The 16,653-nt window shown below is 42.3% G+C and overlaps 1 protein-coding gene and 2 long non-coding RNA genes across 4 annotated transcripts in view; 1 reads left to right on the forward strand and 2 right to left on the reverse strand.

Moving 5' to 3' along the window:
- LOC141373432 (uncharacterized) overlaps positions 1–11,654 on the forward strand; it is a 12,275-nt gene extending 621 nt beyond the window's left edge. Inside the window, exons 2-4 of one of the 2 annotated variants that reach the window (XR_012379449.1) lie at positions 1,927–2,007; positions 6,885–7,067; positions 11,565–11,654. This is a non-coding gene — a long non-coding RNA (uncharacterized lncRNA). Of the gene's footprint in view, positions 1–1,926; positions 2,008–6,884; positions 7,068–7,859; positions 8,093–11,564 lie in introns of those variants that run through there. The other variant, XR_012379448.1, reaches the window with a different exon arrangement.
- The window catches only part of LOC112824047 (inactive tyrosine-protein kinase transmembrane receptor ROR1), a 499,173-nt gene that overhangs the window by 198,401 nt on the left and 284,119 nt on the right, over positions 1–16,653 (reverse strand). The gene's annotated exons all lie outside the window — the stretch shown is intronic.
- Positions 4,652–9,970, reverse strand: LOC141373433 (uncharacterized). Its single transcript, XR_012379450.1, has 3 exons — positions 9,606–9,970; positions 7,850–7,980; positions 4,652–4,766 (listed from the first exon to the last, which is right to left on the reverse strand). It is a non-coding gene; the product is annotated as an uncharacterized lncRNA (long non-coding RNA).

Here is a 16,653-nt window from a genome sequence, read left to right on the forward strand (position 1 = left end):
GAACACAAGCAGGGGGAGTGGGAGAGGGAGAAGCAGGCTTCCTGCTGAGCAGGGAGCCCGATTCGGGGCTCGATCCCAGGCCCCTGGGATCATGATCTGAGCCATGACCTGAGCCGAAGGCAGACGCTTAATGACTGAGCCACCCAGGCGCCCCTCACAGCATTTCTGTAAAACCTCGCTTATCTTATTTATCATGTTTATTCCTCACAACTACTCGGGTGGTGGGGAGGTTCAGCTGTTTTCTGAGTGTGCATTAGGGAGAAACGAGGCTCCCAGCTGAGGTGTCTGGGGCAGCTGGTGCCTGGTGGAGGTGGGATCCAGACTTCTGACTCCAAGGTGGACACCGCTGGCTGAGCCCCTGCCTCAGACACACCAGGGGGGTACTGGGGGTCTGAGTCAGGGTTGCATGCAGACTGCCCCCCTCCCCAGGTTGCTGGCATGTGTAGGTACAGAGAACATATCTCTCCCATTCCCTGGCAGGCCTGGAGGAACTCTCATTTTTACTAGGATGAAGTCATATATAAAACAATAACATGGTTTCTGTCAACATCAGGCCTTTAGGCCTTTGTTCAGTCCTCCCCACAAACATATTTATATTGGCCCCAGCTAACAACATCCCACTTTCCATTTGCATTTGCAATCCCTTATGTCTCATCTAGTACCCAATACGCAGGAAATCAGGCTGTAAAGGAACTGACAGTAACCCTAAGGCACTTATATTAATTCCACTTTCAAGTCCCTAGTGGCAATGAGAACTGGGAGGCCTTACTCAGGGTCTTGCCCCAGAGACCTTCTTTCTTGGACATCGGCCCCTAGTCCCCTCTTCCTTCAGGTCTCCAAAAGGAGTCTCTGCAGGCCATTTATATACAACAGCTTGGAAAGAAGAAGCCACAGAAAGCCGACCCTTAGCAAGAGGAATACTAGCAAACTTCCATCGAGGGCTTGTTATGTGCCAGGCACCGTGCTAAGTGAATTACACACATTATCGCACTTAATCTTTTTTTTTTTTTTTTTAAGATTTTATCTATTCATTTGAGATACAGAGATACAGAGAGAGAGAGAGCATGGGCAGAGGGAGAGGGAGAAGCAGGCTCCCCACCGAGCCAGGAGCCCGACATGGGGCTCGATCCCAGGACCCTGGGCTCATGACCCGAGCTGAGGGCAGACACCTACCTGACTGAGCCCCCCAGGCACCCCTATCGCACTTACTCTTCACAACCCTTTGAGTGGATGCTATTATTACTCACATTTTCACAGAAGAGAAAACCTCACTGGTTCTTCTGCAACTCTAGAAGTTTCTCTGCTCTAAGGCAGGCAGCAATAGTGTGTTGTTACTCACTCATTGAATGTCCGGAGAGTAAGCAAGTGCCCTCTTTGTACCAGGGCTAGGGGACCCGAAAGCGGGTGGTTCTGCTCAGATCGTGAAACCACGGACCACAACAGAGTGTAAAATAGGGAAGAACAAATGTGTCAGGAGAGTGGAGGAAGGAAATTCCTTTCAGGTAGGTTCTGCCAGCTAAAAGAGGAGAGAACACGGGTGCCTGGGTGGTTCATTTGGTTGAGTGTCTGACTCTTGGTTTTGGCTCAGGTCATGATCTCAGTTTGTGGGATCAAGCTCCCCCTCAGGCTCCGTGCTCAGTGTAGAGTCTGTTTCAGATTCTCTCTCCCTCTCCCTCTGCCCCCTAAAATAAATGAATAAAATAATATTAAAAAATAATAAAAAGGAGAGAACAATTTCCTCATTGGCTATCCCCTCTTCTCTTTGAACATGGCCAGTTACTGCATCCCACAGAACTCTACTCTCCACCGCTTGCTGAAGGCCAAGCGGCTCTAAAAGGCCAAGCATTCTAGTTTACTAGAAAGTTGTAGACTTATTCTCTCTTTATCCCATGAAAATCAGAGACATATCCATGTCTTTCTCTATAGTTTCCACTCAACCCTGGTGATGGAGAAGTCCAGATGAAGATGGAACCCATAATCTGCTCCCTGAAAGAGCCTCAAAAATTTGTGAGTGTGTGTATGGGGCTGTGTAGCTCTGTCCTAGGCTCTACTAGGCATTTTGTATGCATTTTCTCATTTGATTTCATTTCTCCTGTTTACTTTTACTTATTTAACATAATCTTCACACTGGCCTCCTCTCCAGGCCATCTCAAAATTTCTCACTTCTTTATAAGCCTCCTAACCCTACCCTAGCCCAACTCACCAAACCACCTACTTTCTCTGTCTGGACTAGTACAACAGCCTCCTTCCACTAGTCTTCCAGCCTCCTATGCCTGCTCCATCCTCCACACAGCTGCCTCCACACAGTGCTCTTCTGACTGTACGTTAGAGCATGTCACTCCTCCAGCTAAAACCCTCCCATGGCTCCCAGCGCTCTTGGAATGAAGTCCACAAGGCGCTGCAGGATTTGGCTCCCACTTACCTCTCCAACCTCACGTCACACCTCCCACCCCTAACTCACCCATTTTCAGTCACATTGGCCTCCTTTCTGTTCCATGATGGTGTCAAAGTCTTTCCTACTTCAGGGTTTTTGCTCTTGCTGTTCTTTTATCTGGAACAGTCTTCCCCAGTTCTTAACAAGACTGGCTCATTCTATTCCCCAGATGTTGGCTCAAATGTCAGCTTCTCGGGGGGAAATCTTTGCTCATCACGCTGTTAAAGCAGTTCCTTTCCTACATCCAGATAATTACACTTCACCCAATCTTCTTCCTGTTTATTTGTTTCTGTGTTTATTGTCTACTTCTCGCACTAGAACCGAGTTCCACGAGGACCAAGAACTTGCCCAGTGTTGTTCACCAATACATCCCTGAAGCCTTGGCCTGGTACATAGTGGTTGCTCAATTCATCTTTATTGAGTGAGCAAATAAATAGTTCAATATTAGCAAATGAACCTTCCAAGGACTCCTGAGGTGGACATCTCAGGATATTCTCATTGGGTAGCTCGAGAAACTGAAGCTCAAAGGCAGGGCCAGGATTCGAACCAGGTCTGCATGGCTCCTACACCAGGCCTCTTGTTACTATGCCAGAGAGTAACTCAAGGTCATCAAAACACGAGAAAGATGCATACTACAACACAGATGAACCCTGAACGCATTATGCAAAATGAAAGAAACCAGACACGAAAGGCTACATACCGCATGGTTCCATTTATATAAAATGTCCAGAAGAGGCAAATCCATGGAGACAGAAAGTGGATTAGTGGTTGCCAAGGGCAGGGGGCAGGGAGAGATGAGGAGCGACTGCTTCCTGGGCACACAGTTTCCCTTTGGAACGATGAAAATGTTCTGCGACTAGATTGTGGTGATGGTTGCACAACACTGGGAATGTACGAAGTGCCACTTAATTGTATACTTTAAAACTGCTGAAATGCTAAATATTATTTTATGTATATTTTACCACAGTAATAGCATTGACAAAAAAGGAAGATCTCCCAGGACAGGCAGGTCCCCCTAGCCATTTGGAGGCCCAGACAGGCGACCTCTCAAAGTTCTGGCCTCCTGGCCCCTCCGCTGTGCCTGGCGGCAGACATGGGAACGGGGCTGCCTCCTCCCATCGTCCTGACCCTCTGCAAGGTCTGCCTACCAGCATGGTGGACTGTTGCAAAATTAACCCTAATCTAAAAGAATAACATTTCACTTTGCAACTTGGTGGTGTTTCTCTTTGCAATTTACCCTTTCTCTTTAATCAGGACAATTCCCCCAAACAATCACACACACACATATATATTTTTAATCCAAGAGGAAATGTAGCCTGCTGAATGCAGCTTTGAAATCCCATCCAACTGCTGCTCCCGTTTTTTAATTCCTATTTTTAGCCCTAAACAGAAAAATGATTCAAACAAATACCATTCTGGAGAAGTCTGAGTTCTTGCCATGGAAAGTCTCTCTGAAACAGAAGTGAGAAGGAGGTGGTGGGGGTTGGGGTGGAGGCGTTTGCTGGAAGATGCTTCACCCCTCCTTCCCATCCCAAAGCCAGGACCTCACCCATTTCCCCAGTTTAACAGAATGCTTCTCCTTTTGCCCCCAAACATCAAATCTCCCTGTGCTCTCACCATAGAATGCTTTTCTGGGGTTAGAGATCCTGACTTCTTGATTTTTTTTTCCCCCCTGAATTCAATGAAATCACCTGAACAACTCTAGGGGAACGGAGGTTTCAGGACTGCTTAGAATGAAGCCACAGTGTGGACAGACACTGCTTTTCTCCAGGGAATGTGGTCACCAAGGTGGAGTGAGCTCACCGAGGGACCGTGGCTGCCTGAAGACCAGGTTACTGATAATGAGCAAATGGCACATCATTCATTCGTTCAGTACTTTGACAAATGCCTACTAAGTGTCAGTCGCTGTGCTAAGCCCATGATTTCATTTTAATGGAACAAATTGCTATTCAACTCCTACTGTGCTCTGCTACATGCTGGGGACAAGAGTGAACAAGACACAGAAAATTGCTGCCACTGCTTTGTGATCTAGCTAGATTCTGGAGTGGTGCTGTCCGATATGGTAGCCACAAAACACGTGTGACTACTGAACAGCTGAAATGCGGCTAGTGTAATTGAGAAAATGACATTATATTTTTATTTAGGTTTAATTAATTTAAATTTAAATTAAAAACTGAAGCAGTGTGAAATCATTTTCTGTTAAACACAACTTTATTGCTCTGGTAGGACTTTATTTTACTTTAATTGCTGCATCACATAAGATTTCATTCTTTACCATACTGCATGTATTGAGTGCATTGTTTCCAAAATTACATATTAATATATCGTGAACCTAGAAGGTGTGAACAGAATGATTCAGTTCAAATGATTTTTTTATGCATCACATAACATTACAATATGCTAATTTGAATGTTTTATGCAGACAGCAATAAGTTACAGTAAAACCTACATAAATCATAGTTGGTAATTAAACTGAAATACTATTATTTTCATTACAATGCAGTTAATTTATTTTTCTAGTTCAAAAAATAAGTATGGAAAAATTTTAAGTTTCAAATGAAAGCATACTACTGCTGCAGAACTGAGTGGAGATTTGGAAGCTAGCACTATGACCGAAACAGTAATGGGAAGAAGAGGCTGGAATAAGATATGCTGCAAAGTTCACGACAAAGGTCAACTGGGCAGAGTCAAAGAAGTTGTTTGTTGTATTAAAAAAAAGTAAAGATAATAAAACAGACAACAGGAGGAAGCATTTTCAGCAAATCATACGTAGTGATTTTGATTTTAAAAAGGGTCCCTTTCAACAGTCGAAAAAGATTCAAGGAAATTAGCCATCTAAAATCGGAACTCAATGTATTAAACTATTTTTTACACAGTTTTAACAGAATCTGAGTATGTAACTTTGGCCAGGTATAAAGCCACTTTTAGAGGGCGAGATGGTAAAAGAAATTATTATTTTAGCTATGGATAGCCTATAGAATGTAAAACCTTCCTCATAAGATCAAAGATCAATTGAGTCATAATTTGAAAACTTGCAGGTACTTTTCTATTGATTTAGATGAGTCAAAAGATAAAAGAGAAACTGGCCAATTAATACTTCATGTACCTTTTACTTTAAAAGACTTCCAAATTCACAAAAAAAATGTCAGTTTGCAGCCTAAGAAATTGAACTCCTAGGGACACCTGGGTGGCTCAGCCGGTTAAGCATCTGCCTTCAGCTCAGGTCATGATCTCGGGGTCCTGGGATGGAGTCCCACATCGGGCTCCCTGCTCAGCAGGGAGTCTACTTCTCCCTCTCCCTCTGCACCCCCCACCCCTGTGCTCTCTCTCTCTCAAATAAGTAAATAAATAAATAAATATCTTTAAAAAAATTGAACTCCTAAAGTAGTTTTTTTTTTAATCTTTTACAGCTGTCAAATAATTTGTCAGATATAAAAAAATTAGTTTCTATCATGATGGTACTACAGCTGTTAGGTCAAAAATGTAGACTTAGTGGAATCTTAAAACGAGACTGATGTTTTCCTCATTGTTTTTTTCTACTGTACGATACATACTGAAAATATGTGCTCAGTTTTCTGAAACAGACTCTCTGAAAAGCGTCATGGATACCGTTGTTAAAATTGCCTCATATATGCATGCACATGGAATCATTGTCAGTTTATAGGAATGTTGAAAGGAACCAAAGGCAATGAATTTAATGATATCATGTTCTTTGCCAGTACTTGTTGATTGAATTGTGGAAGGGTTTTACAAAGATTTACTTTGCTGTTAACTCCAATTCAAGATTTTCTTTGAAACTGAAAGAATCCTTGCCAAATTCTCAATAATCAAAGACCAAAAAATGGCAATATGATTTACATTTTCTCACTGATACCACACTGGATATAAACAAGCTAAACTTCCAGCTCCAAGGAAAGGAAAAGCTTATTGTAACCTAACTAGACAGGTATGAGAATGTATGTTGTAACTGAGACTTTTCATAATACAAACCAACAGTCAGCTTTTACATACTTAGCGGCAATCGGTATGCAGGAGATTTTAATTGTAACTGGCAAAGTGTTGTAAATTGCAAAATGTGCAGGAAAAATTTGAAGAAGGTTTTGTTGGTATTGATAAATTTAGTGCTGCTTTTCAATTTATGTAATAGACCTTTGAATTCAATATGAATGTTGAGTTGATATAAGATTTAGTAAATTTACATAATGTGGGTAGACATAGTTTAAAAATTGATATGTTTGTTTTACAAAGTCAAGTCAATTCTTCTGAAAAAGATGAACCAGTTTTGGAATGTGGACGTGAATATTAAAGAAAAAAATTTTTTTTGGTATTCGATTTGGTTATTGGAAAACTTTGAGTATATTTGGAACAATTTGGGAATGGGAATCTATGTTTTTAATTATAAGTTCATCTTATTTTATTTTTTCAAAGACTTTATTTCTTTATTTGACAGAAAGAGACACAGCGAGAGAGGGAACACAAACAGGAGGAGTGGGAGAGGGAGAAGCAGGCTTCCCGTGGAGCAGGGAGTCCGATGTGGGGCTCGATCCTAGGACCCTGGGATCATGACCTGGGCCGAAGGCAGATGCTTAACGACTGAGCCACCCAGGCACCTTAACTGTTCATTTTATAAAGCGTAAGTACAGATCAAGTATTTCGAATGCAAATTTATTATCCAAACTAAGAGGTGCTGTAAATATAACAGACATACTAGATTTTGAAGACTTAATGTATCTCAATTTCTTTTATACCTTTATACTGATTTCATGTTGAAATTATATTTTGGATGTAGTTGAGTAAAAAATGTGTATTAAAATTAATTTCACTTGTTTCTTTTAACTTTTTTTTAATGTGGCTACTAGTAAGTTTAAAATTACTTATATGACTTGTATTGTTTCTAATGGGCATCACTGTTCTAGAGACACAGATAAATATCACAGCACTCACCATATTACATTCTAATGGCCTTCAGAGAAAGGGTTTCATGTGAGCACATAGAACATCTATCCGGTCTCAGAATAATTAGCAGAGGATAGGAGCATTAAAAGTCAGCCACAAAAATCCTAGCTAAGTAACAGATGTTTGTTATGACAGACCCATGATAGCTTTTCCACTATCTATAGAACACTTCCCATCCCAATGGCAAGCATTTGCATTTGGGTTACTCCATTGTTCGAGTTCTAGGAGTAGGCTCCTGACTTATAAGCAAGGGCAAGAGGGTTGAATAGCATGGGTTAAGCTCAGGTGACCCAAACTGACCCCAGACTAATCTGCAGAGCCACCAACCATTGGCAATCACTATGGAATGTATTTACTAAAGATAAATGATGTTCCATGAGTTCACGAGTTAGTTAGGTTAGGAGATGTATCAGTTGGTTAGCATTATTTAGTAATAATAGTAGGATTTATAATTTGCACCTGGTTTCAGTGGCGTCCTGTCACACAGGTGGAATATGCCTATGTGAACAGCTCACTGTGACCTCCACTACAACCTGACTGGACTTCTTGGTACCCAGGTGCCTCACATGCATGCCAGTAGAGTTCAAGACCTGCAGACAAAGGGTGTCCTGCGTGACCCAGGTGTAGGGGAAAAAAGCTTGCACTTGAGATCTCTGGATCCTTGCTTTGCATATCTATCTCTTGCTCTTGCTGTGCTGTATCCCTTGCCTGTAATAAAACTCCTCCATGAGGATAAACTGTTCGAGTGTTGTGAGTCCTTTTAGTAATCAGACACGTAATGTAACTCGTGTAATTCATGTAAAGGTTCATCAATTGACTGCCTCCCCAAGAGAGGAGGCAATAAATCAGACTGGCTAAAGCCTGAGCCTTGGAGCCTACCTGCCTGGGCTTGGATTGAGGCTTCATCCTTTGCTAGCTGAGTCTCCTTAAGTGAGCGCATTGGCTGAATATTTGTGGCGCCACAATTTATGGTGTTCCCCCAGCCCCCCCCAATTTATGTTGAAAACGAACCCCCAATGTGATAGTATTAGGAGGTGGGGCCTTTGAGAGGCATTTAGGTCATGAGGGTGGAGCCCTCAGAAACGGGATTAATGCCCTTATAAAAGGGACCCAGAGAGCTCCCTTATTTGGCCATGTAAGCACGCAGCAAGAAGACGGTCTACAGCCTGGAAAAGGGCTCTCACAAGAAAGCAACCATGCTGGCAGCCAGATCACAAACTGCAAGCCTCCAGAACAGCGAGGAATAGATTTCTGTTGTTGAGAAGCCACCCAATCTATGGTACTTTGTTACCTCAGCCCAAACTAAGACAGCGACTTACTCAATCTGTACAATGGGAGATTAATAGTGCCGAGCTCAAAGGATTCAATGAGTCCATCCTTGTGCAAGGCTTTATAAAGATATCTGGCACAGAACAGCACTTAGTGTTTACCACTTAACAAAGTCTGTCTTTAGAGTCCCAAGAAGCAAATTTCTGTAAGTTTTCTGTCCTTGTTTTTAGCCCCCAGGAGTTCATAAATATTGAGGTCTAGACTCAGAGCACCCCTCTACACAATTAAAAAGAACTTGTAATGATAAGAAAGGGAACAGGGCTGATCATTTATCAATTTTCCCATTTTTCTAGAGAGGAAAGTAAAACACCAAGCTACCTTGACAAAACTACTGGATGCTGTAAAATCAAAAAATGTTAAAAAAAGTTTTGAAAAATTATAAATAGTCATACAAGTGTAAGAGATCTTATTCTTGTCCCTTTTTACAACTTCTCTTGGGAATTTCACCCTCTTCAAAGCTTTGCCCATTCACTTCGGCAAAGTGACCATCATGTCTATCCCTTCAGTCCTCACCTCTGTCCTAGGTCCCAGTTCTACAACCCAAACTGTCTACTGGATGGTTCTACCAGCAGACTAGGCAGGAATAGCAATGCTGAATACACTATTTTTCACTCATGGTTTCTTCCTAGCCCATCTACACCCTAGCTTTACCAGTGGATGGAAATCAATGCGGGGTATTGACATTGGTGCTGGGCCTGTTTGCACTCAGATTGATTCCTTGCCCTCCCCCTGCTCTGCTCAGGATCCCCAAGACAGGTGACTTCTGCAGGCTCAATTCTCAGGTTTTCTGTGTCAAGTAGCTTCTTGTAGAGTTCCCCTAATGGAAGGTGCTGGCTGGTGTTTTGGAAGTAGAGAGGAAGAGAGAAGGCAAGTTGTTTCCCCCCACCTTATTTCTTGATCAGTAGGAATGGCTTCTCATGGCTCCAGTGCCCACAGAACGGGCCTGCCATCATCCCAACCTCCACAGATGACCCTACCCTTGGGCTCTGGTAAAACCACCTCTTCTCTTTGTCCTTCCAGTCTAGGCATGGCTGTAGCTTCTATCTGTTGCTGATCTTTTGAGCAGCATTCACCGACCTTTTAGCATAGTCAAGATTGTTCATAACATGTCATTTACTGTGTTTGTTGTAAGAGCTGGTTGTTTCTCTTAGAAAGCTCAATGAGCATACACATCAGTAATGAGCTTGTCTTCACAAGTCATACATGCATACCAGTGTCCTTATTTTCCCATCAGCCTTCAGGGTCTGCCAGTTAGGCATCATGGTCATCTGATCAGTGCTTTCAAAACACCCATGTGAAGCCATCAGAGGGCTGTCTCCACCATCACATCACAATGCCTCCTGCTGTGATCCCACTGCTTAACTTCAGAGGTATTCAGCCCACAGATAGCTACTTCCCCTATACCCAGGAGGGCACGATACCACACCAGTTCATAATTTGCTGGTGGTGAGGGGGGCCTCCTACACTGGAATTTTCTGTAATATCATCCTCACTGATTGATCTAACTATAGAATATCATGATTAAAATGGGCAGCATGCAAGCACAACCAGATAAAAGAGGACTAGTAACACCTTGGAGCAGAGAAAGAGAACCCAGGGGTAAAGTGCATGAAATTCAGAACTTGAAGAGGTCTTACTATAATAAAGGTACTAGCAAACTGAATGTCAATGAGTCATGAAGTTTAGAATTAGAAGCCCCCTTAGATGACATTGAACTCAAGCTCTTCAGTTTGCAAAGAAAAAACTGAGGCCCCCAAAAGGTAAGCAGTATGTCCAGGGTCACAAGCTAGTGAATGACACAAAAAGGACTAGAACTCAGATAGGTACCTTTTCTCCAGACCCTTGTTTCTCAACATATGTGGACGAGCAGCACCAGCACTTGCTGGGAAAGTTTTAAGAGATGCAGGATGTCAGGCCTTAAGCCAGACCTATACCTTTAGAATCTGCATTTTAGCAACATCCCCAGGTGACTTGCATACACACTATAATCTGATCCTGACTGACAGGCCCTGGAGGCTGATGGGAAAATAAGGACAACTGGTTTACAAGTGTGTGATTTGTGAATACAGGTTCATTACTCATCTGTACACTCAGAGCTTTCTAAGAGAAATGAACCACACTCTGATTCCTCTGGGGCTTTCTAGTTCACCCACAGCCAGAGTTGAGGTAGAAATGTTCTCCATTTCTTGAAAAGTACTTGCTATGTAACTTACAGCAGGAGCCGATATTAAAACTCATAAACACAGGAAGGGAAAGTGTAAATGATGGAGAATGAGGACTTTTAGATTGGTTTTGCTGCTTGGCACTCACTTGTATGACTTGAAAAAAAGCTTCTAAGAACCAGAGCCTGGAACACAGAAGGCACTTGATAAAAATGTGTTGAGTAAATGAATAAAACCTTGTCATATGTGGAGAAAAGATTTCAGGACACAGACTCTCAATGTACAAGTTAACACACACTTGTTGAGCACCTACTACACGCCAGATACTGGGTAAGGTATGGGGATACCTTCATGACTAACAGGTAGACTGAGAAGCTCAGGGCCTGGTGGACAAGCTTTCAGAATGTGTGTTCCTAGAAAGCAAGAACTTTCTCTTCCCTCTTCTCTATTTAAATGTGCCCTGCACACAAAGATAAGCTTTGCCAATATTCACAAGTATCGTTTTAATTGGAAGCTTTCCACACCCCATTCATACAGTGGGAATTGTTGAGTGATGGGGTGGATTGGGATACGAGAGTTTGGCTTCTCAACCTTCTGTGCTTTTGGATCTATCCCCTACTGGGATTGGGAAATCATTCTTATCTAATCTCTCCACATTCCCTCCATCTGCCCCTGCTCTGCAGAGCGCTGACTCTCAGGCGGTTTGACGAAGAGACGGAGGTCAGTTACTTCACTGGAGCAATGGCCCCCCGTGTCCTGAGCCAGCGGCTGAGTGACTTCCTGGTTTCCCCTCCGCAAGGCACCTCCACGCCTAGACTGCCTGAGTAGCTGCGTTGAAAGTTATCCTTGAGTTTATCTTGAGTTGAAAATTACATTATCGCTCCCTGGGCTGGGCCAGCGCCCAGCTACACTTCTTCACTGTGGCTGAGACTTGGAAGCAGATAAGAGAGGGAAAGAATACATCAAAAGCTGGTCACTTTGTCTTTCTGCAGAAAGGGACTTTAGCCAAAGGTCAACAAGAGAAAAGGAAATAAAGGCTTCAAGGTCTCTTGCTGGGGTTCATAGCAGGGAATGTTGTCTAGAAAGGCTCTGGCTGGAAAGAAGGTATAGCATCTTAGCTCAAATAGCAATGATGAGTCAATTATACTTCAATTAAAAAAATAGCAACAATGAGGATGATGATGCCGGGCAAGATTATTAAGCTCCTAATATGTGCCAGACACAGTGCTAGCTACTACTTTACATGCAGCATCTTATTACTTCATTTAATCTTCACAAAAACCCTATGAAATGGATATTTTTTTCTTTTTTCTACCATGCCTCTTTTACATACTGATTCTGCAGGATCTCACAAAGGATGAAAGAAAAGAAAGAAATACAACTTAAATTCATTGAACGTTATATATTAGGCCCCATGCTAGGACCTTTCGTGTGTCATAAGATATATGAGACAGTGGAGTCAATCAGTCAATAAATATTACCCCATTCACTTGAGGAATACCTACTGAATTCTACTAGGTGTCAGGTACCCTATATTCAGCGTCTCATTACTGCTAATGACAATACTAGGGATAGATCCTGTTATCACCATCTCAGAGAAGAGGACAATCAGATGTTCTCCCTTCCTCCTTCCTCTCTCCCTCTCTCTTTTTCTTTCTTTTTTTCTTTCTCTCTCTCTCTCTCTCTTTTCTTTCTGTCTCTTTCTTCTTTCTTCCTAGTGAATATTTACTAAATGCTAGCTACGTTCTTGGACTGGAGAGAGAATGGTATATGAAGCTTATTTTGCAAAAACATAAACAAATGAATAAAAAAAGATAGTCTTAGGGCTCCCTGCTCGGCGGGAAGCCTGCTTCTCCCTCTCCCACTCTCCCTGATTGTGTTCCCTCTCTCGCTGTCTCTCTCTCTGTTAAAACATAAATTTAAAAAATCTAAAAAAAAATAAAAAGACAGTGTTAGGTAGTTGTGGTACAACCCCAATCTGCGAGGACACAGACAGCTGTGTGTGTGGTAAAAGAACTCACCCGAGGCAGAACAAAGGAGCCAGAAGTTTATTGACTACACTGCAAGGGAGCTGCGGGCAGGACCGCAAAGGAGAGACTGCCTGCCCAGAGGCAGAGTTAGGGAGCTCTAGGTAAGGGAAGTGAGGAGGCCTGAGAATGTATGGAATTTTCCTTTTTTGGTACCTGTGCCCGGTTATGAGTAGCCCATTGGTCAGCGAGGGCCTGTGGCTATTTTGAGGTGGGTCACCTAAGGAGCCTGTTTGCATTTAGCCCCATGGTCACTGTGGGCCTCTCTAACCTTACTCAGGTTTCCATGGCTCAAGTCTGTTGCCTAAAAGCAACCTCTACAGTAGTGATAACTATCCTGATATAAATGAAACATGTTATATGACAGAAAGTGACTGGGAGCTACTGTAGATTCAGGGTCATTTCTGGGGAGGTGACATTTCAGGTGAGAACTGAACAGCAAGAGTGACTGAGTCATGCAAAGATCTTAGAACAAAGCCCTCTAGCACAGAAATTCTTAGGCCCGCACAACAAGCCTGGAGTATTCAAGGAGTGCTGGAGTTGAATGATCAAGGTGGGAGTAGAACAAGGGACAGTCACAGAGGTGCCGCAGGGAGCCTTATAGGCCAGGGCAAGGATTTGGGAATCTAGTCCACATGGAAAGTCCTGGGCTGGGAAGAGGGCCCAAAGGGGCAGAAGGTATTTTTCAAAGCTCACTCTGGTTTCTGTGATGAGAAATAGCCTACAGGAAGCAAGGGTGGAAGGGGGTAAATCTGCACTAAGGCTATTATAGAATTTCAAACAAGGGATGATGGTGGCTTAGAGGGGGATGTGGTAGGGAGACGGAGTGGGTAGCTGGTTGGAAGCACTGACTGCTGCTATGGAAGGCCCCAAGATACTGGATGAGTAGTTTGAGGGCAAAGTTCAGTCTTTGTGGTTTCCACAGAGTCTGGCCAAGGGCCTGGCATTTTATAGGTAATTAGTAAATATATGTTGAACTGAATTGATGCTTAGTGTTTGTTGAATTGGTTGTGTTTGCCTATCAAAAAGCTCAAGATAGGGACACCTGGGTAGCTCAGTCGGTTAAGTGTCTGCCTTCGGCTCAGGTCATGATCCCAGGGTCCTGGGATCGAGCCCTGCATCAGGCTGCCTGCTCCTCAGGGAGTCTGCTTCTCCCTCTGCCTGCCACTTCCCCTGCTTTTGCTCTCTCTCTCTCTCTCTGACAAATAAATAAATAAATAAATAAATAAAATCTTAAAAAAAAAAAAGCTCAAGATATACACCAGGAGATCTAAAGCAACCATGAGTAATATAATATTGGTGCTCCCCTCACTCAATTTAATGACCCCACGATATTAAAATTGAAGACATTAGATATGAACTAGGTCCAATTAAAGCCAGCTAGTGTTTGTGGAGCATCTTTGACAATATGTGGATCAAAACATCTTCCCTGGAGGGCTGTTTTGGAACAGAGAGGTGGTGTTTGTAAAGAATCCCAGCACATTGCCGTGTTCTGAGGAAGAAGTTCAACAAAGGCTGTCAAATGGAACAACGCCATTGGGCCTCAAAGGCCTTCTAAGATAGCACCCACCCAGTATTGTCCTTAGACATGGAGGAGAGGGAGGAAGGAAGTATGGAATGACAGTAAGGACCTCTAAAAATCTGTTCCTCCACTAAAGCAATGAGCACACCGGCAAAAAATTGTGAAAATCAACATTTGCAGAACTCTGAAAATTAGCCAAAGGTTTGCAACACTCTGAGGAGCATTTATTCAAGAAAAAAAAAAGGCTAAAATTTGGTAAGAACAGAGTTCTGTGGATTTTTAACATGCTCTATTCTCACTTCCCCCTCCTGAGTTCTGTGGTAACCTTGAGAACCAGCAGCTCCACCACCACAGCAGTTGTGAAAACCAACAGCCTAGCAGTCACTGGAGGAGGCAGAGAGGATTGGAATGCCTCAAAATTCCCATCTCAAGAGAATAGGCACTATTTGACCTGTCTAGCAGTATTCTGGAAAGTCCTATTTACAGGGCTTGTCTTTATTTGACTAGATTCAGAACTTCTTAGTGGGAAAAGCCCTAGCCTCAGGATATTTATGGAAAAAAACCTCATAGTTGCCTGGGGTAGAAATACAAGTTGGGAAAAACAAGAGCCTGGCCAAAAAGCTCAAAAGCTCAAAGGGAAGATTTAAGGAACAAGATGTTCACAAGGGGCTTTGAAAATCTCTGACGTATTTATGGAGAGATAGAAGGATGTGTTCATGTGAGGGGCTATGTGCATGCCCAGGAAAAACCTGAGGAAGCTCTAATCCTCACCTCTGGCTAGGTGAGACTGCATAAGCATGAAATGGAAGCAAAGGCAGTGTTAAAAATTACGGAACTGCTGAAGGCATGCCCCCAAACACACCAGAGTCCCTCGGCAAAGGTGGGAGACTCAGTGGTTTAAGGAAATCTCTGTCCTATCTTAGCTGATCAGTAAACTAACTGAGCAAAGACTTCAGTAGCCATATATGATAGGGAAAACAGACTACACAGAATTATTCCAGGAAAGTCACTAAACAAACAGCAACAACAACAGCACACAGCAAAACCAGAGGAGAGGTGATCTGATTTGAGTTGCCACATTACATTATTTAAATGTCTAATTTTCACACAAAAGACCCCCAAAAGCCAAAGTAATCTTGATAAAGAAAAACAAACCTGGAGGTATCACAATTCCAGATCAAAATATCCTACAAAGCTATAGTAATCAAAACAGTGTGGTATGGCACAAAAATAGACACACAGATCAACAGAACAGAATAGAGAGCCCAAAATTAAACCTATGTTTATATGGTCAATTCATCTATGACAAAGGAGGCAAGAGTATACAATGGGGAAAAGACAGTCTCTTCAATAAATGGTGCTGGACAACCTGAACAGATACATAGAAGAGTGAAATTGGATCACTTTTTAATATACACAAAATAAACTCAAAATGCATTAAAGATCTAAATATGAGACCTAAAAACATGAAAATTCTAGAAGAGAAACAGGCAGTAATTTCTCTGACATTGGCTATAGCAACATTTTTCTTGACACGTCTCCTCAGGCAAGGGAAACAAAAGCAAAGATGAACTGTCAGGATTACATCAAAATAAAAAGCCCTTGCACAGTGAAGGAATGATCAACAGAACAAAAAGACAACCTACTGAATGAGAGAAGATATGTGCAAATGACCTATCTGATAAGGGGTTTATATCCAAAATCTAAAGAACTTATACAACACAATACCCCAAAAAACCCCACAAATAGTCTAATTAAAAACATGGGCAGAGGACATTTTTTTCCAAGGAAGACATATAGATGACCCATAGACACATAAAAATGTGCTAACATCATTAATCGTCAGGGAAATGAAAATTAAAACTGCAATGAGATATTACCTCACATCTGTTAAAATGGCTAAAATCAAAAAGACAAAAAATAACAAATGTTGGCAAGGATGTGGAGAAAAAGGAACCCTTGTACACTGTTGGTGGGAATGTAAATTGGTGCAACCACTGTGGAAAACAGTATGGAGGTTCTTCAAAAACATAAAAATATAATTACCATATGATACAGTAATTCCACTACTGGGTATTTACCCAGAGAAAATGGAAACACTAATTCTAAAACATATATGCACCCTATGCTTATTGCAGCGTTATTTAAAATAGCCAAGATGTGGAAGCAACCTAAGCATCCACTGAAAGACAAATGGATAAGGAAGAAGTAGTATACATATAT

The sequence above is a fragment of the Callorhinus ursinus genome, unplaced genomic scaffold, assembly GCF_003265705.2.
Source record: "Callorhinus ursinus isolate GAN/ISIS: 27379988/994484 unplaced genomic scaffold, GSC_fseal_2.0 scaffold9, whole genome shotgun sequence".
Classification (NCBI taxonomy): Eukaryota; Metazoa; Chordata; class Mammalia; order Carnivora; family Otariidae; genus Callorhinus; species Callorhinus ursinus.